Source organism: Cnephaeus nilssonii (genome assembly GCF_951640355.1).
Source record: "Cnephaeus nilssonii genome assembly, chromosome: 6".
In the NCBI taxonomy this organism is placed as follows: domain Eukaryota; kingdom Metazoa; phylum Chordata; class Mammalia; order Chiroptera; family Vespertilionidae; genus Cnephaeus; species Cnephaeus nilssonii.
In genome coordinates, this window is record NC_137077.1 from 92,515,360 (window position 1) to 92,527,638 (window position 12,279).

Here is a 12,279-nt window from a genome sequence, read left to right on the forward strand (position 1 = left end):
CTCTCCTGCCTCTCCTCCTCATGGTGGACCAAATATCCACCTTACTGCATCCCCAGAGCATCCCTTAGCTTGAGCAGAGTGGGGCCATTAGGGAGGCTCTGCTTCATCCCTCCGGACCCCCAATATTTAAACTTTTGCTTCCTGAAATCTTATTTCTTGAGATTTAATACTTTGTCTTAAAGTATATTTGGAATTTAAGAAATTACAAATGCCTCTAAAAAAATGCTATGGACCATTATCATGGTAATTTCCAACCTGGAGTTCCCCACTCCAATGCCTCATAAAAGGCATAATGGTGGCCAGAGAGCTCTTTTTAATATTTCAAAACACCTAATGGAAACTGCCCATTTGTTCAAGATGAGGCTATAAAGAGTAACTAAAATGTCAAGGTTCTTTGCTCTTTGTTGAAAGAGATCGACTTGGTATGGCAGCCCTAGTTTCCCCCTGCTGATTAGATGCTCTGATTAGTAGCCAGCTGTCTTTGATAAATATAGGAATGACAGGGGGAGATAATGATTATCAGTACAGCTTATTCTGTTGGTAAACCCTTGCTAAAGGATGTGTTGGTGTGGTGGAAGGTGAAAGGGTCTTTGGGAGTGAAGAGATGAGGGCACTGAATGTTACCTTACTCATTTGTAGGGATTTGTTGGGAGCTGGGCTGAGGGCAGAGGAGGGGGTGCAAGGATTGGTGTGAGGGACCCAAAGATCAGCCTCACTGACCTGCTTCAGCGCTTTGCTGATGGCTGGCCTGAAGGCCGGTGCTGCTGCTCAGCTTGTCAGCTCTTCCTGCAATTCAAATGCCGTTTCCCTGCAAATCAGGCGCCTCCAAGAGGCAAGTGCTCCAAGAGGCAAATGAATCCAGAGAGAACAGGAACCTCAAGCCGTGAAAAATGACGGAGATCATGGCCTACTTTCTTGCCTTACAGAAGTCACTTGCACTTCTGGGGCAGCGCCAAAGTGCTCCACGCTGGGGAATGGAGGTGCGAGTGGAGATGTGCCAGGATGCTGTTTGGCAGACAGTGGTGTGCCCTGGCCCCTAGCAGGTCTGGCTTTTGAGCCCAGACTAAAGAAAGCCAAGCTGGAGGTTATACATGAAACTTTGCCAGCCCCTTTACCTTGTTGGTGACTCGGGGTGGAAGTGGTTTGGGGGATTTTGATTTTTGTCTTGCTTTGAAGGAGTGAGGTTTGGAAGCAGAGGCATTCAATACATACACCCTGACCTTGTGTGGCACTTAGAATTGCTATCGCAGACTTTGGTACTTGTTCTCTATTTGTTTTGATGTGTTTTAATTTTGTGTTTCCTATGAGCTTGTAAGGTTGTGGACATCAGTTTATTTAACAGTAAGCCTAAATCTTCTCATCTGTAAAATGCCTATTTTGCTGGTTTGCTGTGAGTGTTAGCAGTTCAGGGGTTCAGTTTTGGTTCAAATCCTTCCATTCACCTTTCCCCCTTCCTAGGCTCTTTCAAGAGGATCTACCAAGTGAGAGACATGACCGCTTTCTGGAAGTGCTCAGCCAGCACCTGATAATCACCCTCCCATTGAGGACCCTTGTGTCCCCCCCACTGAGTCCAGACCAGCTGGCTCTGAGCAGCAGATCACAGCCCATTTGTCCAGGGGGGTGAGGATAATGATTTCACCCCTGTTGAGGGACCAGCCCCCACTCAATTTGCTTTCTACATGGAAGCTGGGAATGGAAGAGGCAGTTGGAGGAAATGAACAAGGAAAGTTCACAGGGGGTATGGTCCTTTCTTTAGCATCCATAAAAATGAATGAGTCAACATAAACTGATGAACAAAAACAGATCCAGAGACAGAGAAGCATCAATCAGACTGTCAAACCTCAGAGGGAAGGGAGGGGAGGGGAGGGGAGGGGTAAGGGGGAGAGATCAACCAAAGGACTTGTATGCATGCATATAAGCCTAACCAGTGGACACAGACAATAGGGGGGTAAGGGCATGAGTCAGGGTGGGTGGGCAATGGGGGGATAGGGACACATATGTAATACCTTAATCAATAAAGAAATAAAAAAATGAATGAGTGAATAAGGAGGACATGCTTTTGATGTACACTTACCCTGCCCATTGAATATCCCTGGGCATAGCTAATTAGAACAGCTACTCATCTACAAGGAGACCTAGAAATGGGATGGAAAGAGGGATGCAAGTGCCCTTAATTAATAACAGAGTAATAGAGGACTGGGCAGGGAGAAATTGCCTTCCTTACAAGAAGAATTAGAGATGATGAGTATAGAACCCCTAGCACACTGCCTGGCCCATGGGAGGGCTTCCCAAAGGGTAACTTATTATTAGTAGTGGTTTTGCTATTCCCAGAGTTGATGTCCGTGTTGCATGTAAACACAGTACTTTGCTGAGATGAAATGTCTGTCAGTGTGTTTTTGTGGACCACTGAGAATCTACACAAAGCAAGTGGCCTTCTTGAGCATCTTCCTTTAAACTGGAATAATTTCTGTCCCTTATTTTCCCATGCATCTGGGAAACTCATGGGATATACCTTTCTTACCTAAAAATATGACCATCGAAATTTGCGTAATGCTTTAGAATTTAGTTAATTTTCTCATGTTATTTGAACCTCATGACAGCTTTGTGAGGTAGCTGGTATGAGTTGCTCACTTTAAAGATAAGGACACTGATGCTGTAATGGTTCAAGCACCATGCCAAGTTCATACGCAAGATTATGGCTGAGGGGACATAAGTCTCTGGACTCTGCGACCCATGCTCCTTTCTGTAATCCATAGTGCTTCTTCCACACTGCCTCATAACCAGACTGGTCCCTTTACTTATTACCTCCTGATGGGAGGAGGCATCATGCATAGCCTTTTCTGTTTTCTAAGAAGGAAAGGAAAATGGCTTTCAGCTTGTGGTGAAGGTTTATAGAAAAATGGGATCCAGAAATGTCTTCAAGTCTGGTCCAGGTGCCAGAAGAGTTTGGCAAGTGAGTTCACCATCGCTGAGTCAGGCCCTTCTCCCCACTCCCCCTGGATTTCAGATCGATGTTGCAATGACTCTGGCGGCTCTGTGCATTTCTCTTGGCCTCAAAGGCATTCATTCCAGTGATGATGATGGCTTGTCAGGGTCATGGCCCTAGTACAAAGCAAAGCTGTTAGTGGCTGATCTAAAGCATAACTGGAGCCACCTGCAGGCGAGGCTGGCTTCTCAGGCTCAGGCCTGTAAGCAGCTGTAGTAAGATATTCCTATCACTGTGTGTAGCAGACATCAAAAGTATAGCATCTTTGTCTTTAGGTTTGTTTGAGTAATTGAAAAGCCAAGTTGTCTACTACCATGCATATTTGACCAAGCTACTCAGCTTCTCCTTCCATCCCCTGGGTCTGGACCATCCCTCTTCCCTCTCTTTGTTTATTTGAATCCTACTTGCCTGCAAGGCCTGCCTCCTCCACGGAGTCTCCATTCCAGAATTCATGAGACCCTGCATGAGACCCTGTTGTTTGTCACCCAAGTTGGTGCTTTATTAAACATCCCTGCCTTCTGATTGCTCTGTCTCAGAGTGCCTGGCTGTGCGGGGTATAAGGGAATGCTGACAGATTCACTTGGTGAAACAGTCAGAGTTATAGAAAAAGTAGAAATCTCTAATACAAAGACCTGGTTTAGTTACCCAGGACAAAGCCCTTCAAACCTGAGTGTTTCTGTTCTTATCTGCAAAATGAGAGTTGAACCTGATGATCTCTAAGGTCCATTCCAAATCTAAAGTCCTAGGACTAATTATAGGTTAATCGAGAAATATTCTCATTGTTTCTACCTGTCTATGTGTACTCCCATTTGCACCTGTTAACCACTATTTTTGGCTTACCAACTGCACCTATGATTTGTCTGCATGTAGCTTAAAAAAATTATCTTCATGTCTCAGAGGAAGGTCACAGGGGAGAATGAGGGAATACCAAGTAGTGTTTAGAAGCAGAGACTTGGAGTCAAACAAACCTGGTTTAAGTCCTAATCCCACCACTTACTAGTATGTAATCTTGAGCAAGTTACTGCATTAAACACCACTTTTATCATCAGAAATATGTAATTAATAATACCAGTTTCACTAGGTGATCGAGGAATAAGTGAGGGGAAGCATGTATGGTGCACACACAGTGTAAATGCTCAATAAATAGTGGTGGCAATTATTACTGTAATTGGGAAGCTAAAGGGTATGCCTTCTCATCATTCAGTGAGCATTTTCTGATTGTGTAAACTATTGGTTATATTTTAAGATAATACTTTTATCATTTTAATAATCAGTGTAATGATTTGAAGAAAATCATTTCAGTTCAACTGAGAACCCTGGCAGTACTAATTCTGCACATGATAGCATTTTAATAGAGTTCCATAGTTTATGGAATTGGGCGAGACTTATAGAAACATGGCTTGACTCTCTGAGTCTCAGATTTCTGCTGAGTGGTTCAAACAGACTACTCATACTTCTGGCAATTGCAAATAAATCAAATGTAAAGCTTTACTTTCTTAACCAAATGGTGAAAAATGGAACAGATTCAATGATAAGAAGCTGTTTTAACAAGGCATTCCCTTCTTGAGGTGATTTGCTGAGGAGAGACTCCAATTTGTCACTGAACTACCAAAAGCAATGGACCCACTACTGTATTTGCTTTCTCTCCTTCCCCCACTCCCCCCCCCCCCCAGCTGCTCTGGGCATAGGTAACTGAAGCTTCTCAAGTATTAATGTTGGAGGGTGGCTCAGTGAGCTAAGCAATGGAGACTAAACAAAGATTTTGCATCTGAATCAAAATTTTCTCACTGCCTTGCTCTGAGATGCTGGGAAGGTCACTTACAAACCCTGGATATCTCAATCTCACCAACTGCAGAAATGACATGATGACGATGAACACAACCTGGATTTGGAGAGTATTAATGAGGAGATGGAATGTTAGGTGATTCTTTTCTGTTTAAGGGAAATGAATGTATGTTGAATGAGTGTTACCTTTCAAATAACTTTTGGACAGAGTCCAGGCGTGTGTGTATGTGTGTGTGTGTGTGTGTGTGTGTGTGTGTGTGTGTGTGTTGTCATCAGCCTGAAGTTCAAGTATTTGTAAAGGTTTCTAGCACACAGTGTCTTTAAGAAACAGAAAAGTGTTGCATCAAAATAATATCTTTTCACCAGTAGTGGGTGAATGAGACTTAGCACTTCCATATCTTCCATGTCTTATCTTTTGATAATTTATGTTTAACTGAGTTTCAACATTGACTCTCAGAGTCAGAAAGAATTCTAGAAGGTAAAGGAGAACCAGAAAATCAAATTTTAATAAATACCCATAGAGCAAAAAGAAATAATGGAACAGCATACATTGCAGAGGGTGTATGGCTAATGAAGAAATAGCTTTGGATAAAACAGGACAGGGTGAAACCTCAAAGAAGTGTTTTCTGCCCATTAACCCCATTAGTGCTCCAGTGACTTTTCAGAGAATCTTTATCTCTGGGGAACTATGTTACATCAGCCCTCCAGCTATTTTCCCAATACAAATAGGTCCAGCAAATATTCTATACTGTTTGATGATGTGCTTTTGTGCCGAGTTTCCCCATATTCCTCCAGCTTGTCCCCCTCCTCACCAGTTCCAGTCAGGAGCAGAAGATGCCTCCATTCCCAGTAGTTAGCATTTGGGATTTTCACTCTATCTCCTTGAAAGGCAAGAAAACCTCAAACAGAATGGGAAGGCAGCATGTGCTTAGGTTATCTTTAGGCTGGCTGACCAATTCTTCATATGGTGTTGGAAGATTTTCGTGATGGGTAGAAACACTATCCTCATTCAAAATATCTCTTTAAATTAGAAGTGAGATACGTAGGGAGTGTAAAAAATTTGCTTCTCTCGAAGTCTTTCTGTTTGTTTAGTATGGCCGGCAATGGAGTCTGCCAATTGCTAATCTTATAAATAACCTTCTCACAGTCTCAGTTTTGTAACATGTAAAAGGCAATAATAATAATAACACTTCCCTCATAGAATGGTTAGGAGAATTAAATGAATTAGTATTTGGTAAATGCTTAGTACTGTGCCTGCCTGTAATCATAGAAGTTAGCTAAAATTATGTTAAGGGGAAGGGTTAATAGGCATGTTTGGAATTGATATTAAGAAGGAAAAAGATCCATATTGGGGAAAGTGAGATCAGGGAGAAGACTGGTCAGAAGACTTCTGAGCTTGGAAATATGCAGGATGTGAGCACATTTCTGTTCTTAAGTGTCTATATCCTCCTGACCACAGAAATACATCAGACACAGAAAGAGAAAAAGGACTCACCCAGTTTCAAGACTGTGTGAGCATGGTACAAAAGTGCTACCCATGAGTCAATAGTACTCAAACTTTTAATATCACTCTCAGTTACTTTATTCATTGCTTCATTCATTTGGTCCACATTTATAAAACCTGTGCTGCATATTGTTGCTATAGGTAAAAATGATACACTTCCTTCTCTTAAGAAAACTGAAGGAAGAGGAAGGCAAGTAGCCAGACAATTAGACCACACATTTCTGAGTGATCAGGAAGAATGTGGTACACTGGGAGCAGTTAATACCTGAGATTAGATGAGTGAGAGTTATCTAGCAAGGGGTGAGGTTTTTTCCAGGCAGAGGATGCTGCATGTGCAAAGGCATGCATGACAAAGCATTGTGTGTGACAAATCCTTGTCTGCTAATTCCAACAACTGAGTCATATCAGTGTCATTCTCCATTGATTGTCTCTTCTCTTAAGTATGGACCACATTGTCTGGTGTCTAGTAATTTTGGATTGTATTTTGGACATTGTCAATGATGTATGGACTAGAGGCCTCTTGCATTCCTGGACCCCACTGGTGCACGATCGGGGCCAAGGAGGGACTGCGGGAGGGCTCCAGGGTGTGTCTGACCTGTCTCACCCAGTCCCGATCTGCCGGACCCCAGCAGCAAGCTAATCTACCTGTCGGAGTATCTGTCCCCTGGTGGTCAGTGTGCATCATAGCTACCGGTCGAACCGGTCAAACAGTTGAATGGTCGCTTAGGCTTTTATATATATAGATTATATTACTAGTATGTTCCTCTGAAGAGTATTAATTATTTTTTTAGCAGGCATTTAATTAGACTGGCCTCAAACACTAAACTTCATCTCTCCTGTGGTGGGCAGAAGGTGAAGTCTTTGATCAGTTCTATTAATCTTAGCTGGAGTGCTTGGAATCTGTCCATGCATGTATAGCTTAGGATTCAGCTAGAGATTTGAATGGAGTTTATATGCAGAATTTGGAGCTCCTTTCCGAGGCTAACTTCTTGGTATTTCTCCTTTCATTTTCCAAATGCCCCAAACTCTATCTTCTGATTTAGCATATTTCTATCTGATTTCTAGCTACTTTACAGGGTGCTTATTAAGGCTTTCTCTCAAGCAAAAAGTTGCAAAACCCAGAAAATTCATCTAGTGCTCTCTTCTCCCAATTTCTTCCTTCTTTTGGTTGCTAAATTGCACACACAGATAGTTATTTTTAATTTTCTATTGGTTATAGATATGAACAGAGGATTGGTTCAATATAAGCTACTTCAGGATATTGGAAGTAAAACATCCACAATTATGGATTTTTCAAAAACTTGAAGAAGTTCATTATAGTTGGAGGGGAGTGTGTGTGTGTGTGTGTGTGTGTGTGTGTGTGTGTGTGTGTGTTTTGAAGGGACTTGAAAAGGCACACAGCACAGAGGAAGGAAGAGGCCAGATACTCAAGAGCTTCCTGTGTTACACTAAGGACTTCAAGCTTTATCCTGAAGAATAAGATAGCTTTAATCAAAAGAATAAAATGATTGGAATTGTGTGTAAGAAACATTGCTTAACATCTGTATGAAGGATGAGCCAGAAGAAGTAGGAGCATAGGAGGCTGATGGATAAAACAGAATTCAGTTTTCTCCTCTGTAAGATGAGAGGTAGAACTAGCTGATCATTAACGTCTCTTATAGCTCTAGTATTCTGATCTTCCTGTTAGTGTCCTCACTGGCCTTACTGGAGCTGGGAGTTCCTGTAGGTATGTGTTTTGCAAAGCACTGTACGCAGCCATTTGATCCTAGACTTTAAATTATACCATAAGAGACAAATATAGTTAGTGGTATTCTATGGTCTATGAATCAATTAAGGTACAAAACAACACACATGAATACAACATAAGTAGTTAACATCCTTTGAATTTCTCTGGCTCTCCCTTCAGACCTCCTGTACCACAATAGGTATTTGGTTGTTCCATGTTATCATAAATGGTTTACTGTTAATCTGGATTTGATTGTTTTCAGATGTGCATAGTAGGAACCCATTGCAGCAGGGACACCCAAATTGGGAAGGGTGGAAAGATATTCTGTTACAGTCCCTTGAGGTCCTCAGGTGATAGGCATGTTAATTTCACCCTTTCCTGGTTCTGAACTAATAGGAAAGTGAAGCATTCCTGAGCCTCAGGATGCCCTGCACCTTCTAAAGCTTCCTGGAGAGCCAAGAACTCCTTTGTGTCAGAGATTGAGGATAACATGCTGAAAATCTACATTTGTCCTTGCAGAGAAAGGCAGTCCTGAGTCCAGTAGTTCACCTTCAGCATGACACATTTTTATTCAGTAGTAGCTCAGGCCTCTTAATGTTAAAGATAGTTAAATGTACCACCCTTGGCAAATTAATCCTATGTGAAGTTAATAAAACATTAAGTTTTAGGAGTTACAGAAGCATCAATGTAATTCTTGAATGCTGTTGCTTGCATGCAACTGTAAACAAGGTTTCCCTCCTGGGATTGCAAGGCCTGGTGTGGTGACTGGTGAATTCCCTTCCTGGCTTTTCATTTTGATGAATGTCATTTTAAACTCAGAGTTGACCAATTGATATTGTCTTGTATCACTCTAATAATTTCCTCTGGTCTGTTCTCAGCCTGGAGTGTATGAGTACATCACTTCAGATATTTACAAGGCACCTGGACTGGCCCTGGGAATATTCCAGTGATTAATATAATTTTCCTCAGGGAGGAAAATGAGCTTGTAAACATGATGAACCTTTCCATAGTGGTTCTCTTTCTTCTGGCACATTGTGGCCGCTAAATTGAATTTGGTGAAAATGCCAGGAAGTGGGAAAATGTGCTTGTGCTATGGGATGTTCAAGTTAGATTACACTTGACATTTTGCCAGCTTCTGTTTTATTGGTTCAGGTGTAATCAGGCTTTGCTTAGACTCCTGTGCTATTATTGGAGGATGTTATGAGGTCTGCTCCAAATTTGTCTCCTACTTCCTTGCCTCCATTCCTAAACTTTCTGCCACTGGTATAACTCATAGCATCATCATGGATTACCCCCTGGGTCATTATGGGTTAAGGCATTGTCTCCAGAGGTCTCCTGTTTATAGGGCCCATCATATTGGAAGGAGTTGATGGAGGAAGCATGTTGACTTAATTATGTTGTTACATCTGGGAACTGTGGATGGCAGGAGTGGGAGGTAAGGGTGACTTTCAGGGGTTGAGAGTGAAGCTAAAGAGCATGGAATAGGAAGTTTCCTGTTGGAGCTTGAGCAGACACTATGACTGAATTTTTTTTTCCCATTCTTTTATCCCCACCACTTAGCCCAGTATTTGGCATGTCGCAGATGCTCAGAAAATGAAAATCCCAGGTCCAATCTTGGCTGACAATTAGATCTGTGATTCTCAGCCCTTGTTTAAGCCTGCCAGTATTGAGTCATTAAAGGATTCTTTGCATTTTAGGATAGTGGAATTTTTGCTTCGTCTCATTCTCTTTAACACAGCGTCATCATGACCAGGATTGTGAGGGAAGAGGTGTTTTTCCCAATGTGAGGGTCAGCCTTCTGCTCTGATTTACCTGCTGCGATTTAGGTCAGATACCCATTTTTAGAGGGAAAAGTCCATTTTGGAACAGGAGAGAGAAGGGGAGCTCAAGCGTGACCTAAGGAAAGGAGAGGGGCCTGCTATTCTGGTCTGGCTACGTCAGCCAAGTTTGACTGTGGTACTGGGTCTTGGCCCAGGATGGAGAGCACCCACTAATGAGGCAAGTGGCTTTAAGAAGATCAAAATAATTAGTCATTTTTCACTGCTCTAGTGAGTCACCATCTTAAAGACATTATGTTCCAACTTCAGAGTTAGGGAGCTGAGGTAGAAGACGCCTAGTTTCCACTCCCTGGGGAGTGCGGCTTGTGTGAGAAGCCTGTGAGCTGTGGGAGATGGAAGGGGATCACGTTCTTTTCTGCTGCCTCGCTTCTGCTTTCTCCCTCCCGCCTCCAAGGGGTAGGAACACGAGAGAAACAGTGTGTGCGTGCAAGCTTGAAATGGCATAAAATGTGCCAAATGGAGGTAGAGGAGTCACCGAGCAGAGAGGAATGCAGCTGGTAATGCTTCTGGGCCCTTGAAGTCGAGATGCTTGCCAGGCCTGCAGGGGCTTCTGAGGGGTTTCCAGATGGGAGCAGGACCAGCCCCCACTATTTGAGAGGGAGAAGGGCATCTGTGACTCGTGTGGCCTGCAGAATGCCCTGTGGTGGGAGAGGTGGACTTGTACCCTGGGGCCAGTTTACAGATGCGGTTAAAGTTCTGGGCTGGAATACTGGGGTATCCTCAGACAGCGAGGCGGATGTGGGTCTGGAAAGCTAATTGACATATGTTGTGGGGCAGGAGCAGCATGACCTGTCAGCGTAGTAAGTTCGATAGTGGTTTGGCCAGAGTCAGAGGTGTCTCTGATGGGACAGAAATGTCCTTGAGACTGAGCAAGTTGGCCCCCTTAGAGACTGGATCCTTGCCCTTTGTTCTCATGAGTCCCCCACTGCAGCCCACTGGCAAAGGGGAGGCTGAGGAGAGAGTGGGCATGGCTTACTACGGGAGAAACAAGTCAGAAGGCTTGTTCTCTACCCTGTGCTGTGCTGTGCTGAGCATTGCTTGAGAAGTCTGCCAAGAAGAGTCTGTAGTAGAAGAGTGCAGACTGAGGAGCTCTGTTCAGATTCTGCCCCTTCCTGGATCATCACTTCTGGACATCACTTAAACCTTCTTTCTGCTGCTCCTTCTTTCCCTCCTTTTCTTTTCTCCACAAATACTTTTTGAGTGCCTCTCAGGGGTTGTAAGTGATGAGCATGCAGTGGAAAATTATATAGACAACACTGATATTCTAATAGGAGGAGAGCAATAGAAATGAGGTACACAACTAAATAAATAAGACTATTTCAAATACTGGTAAGTACTTTGAAGAAAATAGGGTCAAGAGATGGAGCATGCCAGGGGAATGTGGCTTTTTCCCCCCCTTTTTTTTCTTACCTTCCACCCATCCACCCTCCCCTGCCTTCCCTCTGAGATTCCGCAAGGGAAGGCCTCCCTGAAGTAATGCTGTTTGGGCTTTGACATGCTGGGGAGCCCCTCACTGTGGGTCTGGGAGAAAGGTCATTATAAACAGAGGCAACGGCAAAAGCAGTGGCCCTGATGTGGGGAAGACCAATGTGCAGATGGCCACCATGCTCAGCCGGGGACAGAGCCTGGCTTCTGAATCCAGGGGTGGAGGAAAGCTTCAGAATTGTGAGCCAGAAATAAACTTCTGTTGTTAAGCACCTAAGTGTTTACTTGTTACAGCACTTAGAGCCACCCTGACAGGTGCAGTGTAAACCAGTGTACCTAGCAGTGCAGAGGACCTGAAGCCGATGTGGAACCGGAGCCCAGGAAAGGAAAGCCAGTCATCACCTCAGCAACAGGAGGCATTTGAAGAGCCAAATGGGTGCTCATCTCCAACCTTGTAGTCTGAGTCAGAGGCTCTGTCCTGCTCTAATGTCAGTTCAAAAGGCAGCATTTCCAGACCCTGTTCACGTTACCAGGAACACAAATTAAGCAATAAATGTCCTTGTCCTAAAGTATCATATGGTTGCAATGAATCAAGACCAAATTATCTTACCTTTGCAGACCCACAGAGAAGTTAGGAAAATTGCTTCAGACTTGAAGATCTCTGTAAAGATAGCTCATCTCCCCTAGCAATCAACCAGCATAGTGTGATAGAATTAGGGAAATGGAATTATCTTAATGTCACAGTAAGGAGATGAAACACAAATAAGGGATTAGATATTACAAAATGCCAAGACTGGAGAAAATAAGGACAGACTTACCCTGATGAAACTGTCTATGGAGAGAGGATATGGGGTGGGGTCAGGGAATGGGGGAGGGAACAAGCCAGCTTTGGCCAGTAGAGAGGGATTTATTAAGAAGCATTGAGTTATTTTGTTTTAAAAAAAATATTTTTTATTTATACTATTAAAGATATCTCCCATTCCTCCCCCCCTTTCATCCCCCTCCTCCCAGCCCC

The 12,279-nt window shown here is 43.3% G+C and overlaps 1 protein-coding gene across 7 annotated transcripts in view; it reads left to right on the forward strand.

Moving 5' to 3' along the window:
* Positions 1–12,279, forward strand: part of CACNA1C (calcium voltage-gated channel subunit alpha1 C) — a 590,813-nt gene that overhangs the window by 98,399 nt on the left and 480,135 nt on the right. The window lies entirely within an intron of this gene.